This window comes from Mandrillus leucophaeus, unplaced genomic scaffold (assembly GCF_000951045.1).
Source record: "Mandrillus leucophaeus isolate KB7577 unplaced genomic scaffold, Mleu.le_1.0 Scaffold23, whole genome shotgun sequence".
Classification (NCBI taxonomy): domain Eukaryota; kingdom Metazoa; phylum Chordata; class Mammalia; order Primates; family Cercopithecidae; genus Mandrillus; species Mandrillus leucophaeus.
In genome coordinates this window covers 1,453,963-1,456,542 of record NW_012102365.1, presented here as the reverse complement: position 1 = coordinate 1,456,542, position 2,580 = coordinate 1,453,963, and the positions used below count along the sequence as shown (strand labels likewise).

Genomic DNA, 2,580 nt, shown 5'->3' with positions numbered 1-2,580 from the left:
GTAAGGAAGGAGGCTAAAGGAAGAGACAGAAGACAAGAAAACGACAGTGTGCTGAGTACAGGGACTGTTCTATGCAACAGAAAAACAGATAGACTTAGGGTCAGGGAAAGCTTCCCAGAAGAGAGCTTCCCTTTGAGTTGGAGCTTTATGGCCCGGCAGGAGCTCCACAGGTGCTCAGAGACTAACAGGACCACTAGCCTGTTGAATAGAAGAGGAGACTGAGCCCCAGCACCTCTCGACCCCTCTCCGCCACATCTCACCTACCCGGACTAGGCCGAAAGGCCGAGCACCCGAGCGGGGCCGCGCAGCTCCAAAGAGCCCAGGGGCGGGGCCGCGGAGGCAGGAAGTGTGTCCCTAGCGGCGGCCCGTGCAGCGCTCCCGCGAGACACTCACCTGCGCCCCAGGTGAGCGGCGAGGGGGCGGGGGAGGGGCTGAGCCGGAGGCGGCTCACCTGGCGGGACAGGTAAGCCCCGCGCGGGCCCGAGGGGGCGCAAACCAGGGCGGCGCCGGTGTGGGGAGCCCCCGAGGCTGAGCCCGGACAGGGGAGGGTCCCGGGCCCGGTTCCTCGGGGCCACCCTCCTACTTCCGGGGTGCGCGGGCCGGGCTGGGGAGCGGCCTGAGCGGGCGCCTGGGCTGGGCGCGCAGAATGGGGTGAGGGGCCGCGTTCGCTCTCAGGGCTGCACTGGCTGGGTGCTGGGGCCGCACTCACCGGAGGGCAGCGTCGGGATGGGGCAAAGGCTGGTGCTCACCCCGAGGAACCGCGTCGGGACGGGAGGGAGGCTGGGTCCGCCCGCGGGGTAGGGCCCTTGCAGCTGGAGAGTGTAGTGCTCGCCCCGAGGGCAGAGCTGGCGTAGGGGCTGTGGTAGCCCGAGGGGCAGTGCCAGGGTCTGGTTCTTCCTTGTCCCCAGGACCAGGTGCCGGCGGATATGGGAGTCTTGGGCTGCACCTTTGGGGCAGGAGGCCGGGGGTGCACTGAGCCGACGGCTGTTTCTCAAGCAGGACTGGGGTGGTCCTCCCCGGCCCGGTGTCCGAGGCTTGGCACTGGGCTGGGGGCAGAGGCTGGTGCGGCCGGGCCTGTCCTGGGGACCCTGGGAGGAGGAGACGGTACATAGACCCTTGAGTGTGTGTGTGTTCGCGAGACTAATGGGGAAGAGGGAAGCATCAGAGAGAAATCCAGGGAGGGCTGGCCGGGACCATCTGAACTCCGGGAAGATCCTTGCGGTGCCTTAGAGCGCCCAGTGACCTAGCCCCTCCCATGTGCAATGCCACTGCGGGAAGCCCCCTCACTCAATATTTCATTTAAATCTCACGAGATTGGCAGGGCATGAAGATAGTAGTCTCTCCTTATTTAAAGATGAGGAAAGCGAGGTTAAGACTCTTGCCTCAAGCCACAATAGGGACAGGGAGCCTCCCCTCACTAAACCAAGTGACCAGGGTTCCTAGGATTGGGCGGGGTGGTGGCGGGGCGGTGGCAGCAGCAGGGTCGGGGAGATATAGCCTGGAAGAAACTGCCTGAGTTTGACTTCAGGAGCGTTCAATGGCTGGAGGGAAGTGGGGAACTGAGGCAGGCATTGTTCTTATCCCAGGTCTTGCTTCTCTTCTCATCCCAGTCCCGCTGGAGATGTGTGGCACACACAAAGTACGCAGGCTCCAGAGCTTGGCGGACCACAGTGCAAATCCTACTCCAGCCCTCTCTTGCTAGGTGTCTCTGGGGCAGTCACTTCACCTTTCTGAGCTTCAGATTCCTGATCTGTGAAATGGAGATATACTACTTATTTACAGAGCAATTGTGAGAGTCAAATAAGGTGAAAAGTCCTCTGGCCCATTCACTGCTGTTTTCTCAGCATTTAGCACAACGCTGGGCACCTCGTTGGTGCTCAATAAATACCTGTTGGATTAATTTAATCAATATTAGCGAGTCCTGAAGCTTTGGAGGTTGGGGGAGAAGAAAATAGCCAGCCCATCCTCAGGAGCCCCAGATACCTCCCAGCTCAGCATGGTTAACTGTAGATTTGTCCACTCTCCTGAAGGCTTGAGCCTGGAAGACAGGGCTCCCAACATGGGCTCTCTCTGGGCACACGCTGGTCCATGGAGCTGGCAGCTGGCAGCTTTGACTGCCTCTTTCCTCCCAAGTAATACATGGGATGGGGTAGTGGATAAGAGTCTGGGGCCAGGCCAATTGTGTACAGATAGGTGTATGCCTTTGGACAACTTATTTAACCTGTCTGTGCTTCAGTATAATAATACAGGTAATAATATTACAAAGAGGGTTGTGAAAATTAATTGGTTATTATGTCTGAAGTACTTAGAACAGTGTAAGCCATCAATAATCAACTCTCACTGGAGTGTAAACTCCTGAGGTTGAGGGATTTTGTCTGTTTTATCACTTTATCCATAGAATTTAGAACAGCTGGGCCTGGCGTGGTGGCTCACGCCTGTAATCCCAGTACTTTGGGAGGCCAAGGCAGGTGGATCACGAGGTCAGGAGATCGAAACCATCCTGACTAACATGGTGAAACCCCGTCTCTACTAAAGGCGGGTGGATCACGAGGTCAGGAGATCGAGATCGAAACCATCCTG

At 58.1% G+C, this 2,580-nt stretch overlaps 1 protein-coding gene across 1 annotated transcript in view; it reads left to right on the top strand.

Moving 5' to 3' along the window:
- Positions 1-393: 393 nt before the first annotated feature.
- The window catches only part of KDF1 (keratinocyte differentiation factor 1), an 18,895-nt gene continuing 16,708 nt past the window's right edge, over positions 394-2,580 (top strand). Inside the window, exon 1 of the mRNA XM_011981669.1 lies at positions 394-463. The gene's annotated coding sequence lies outside the window, so the exon portion shown is untranslated. The remainder of the gene's footprint in view (positions 464-2,580) is intronic.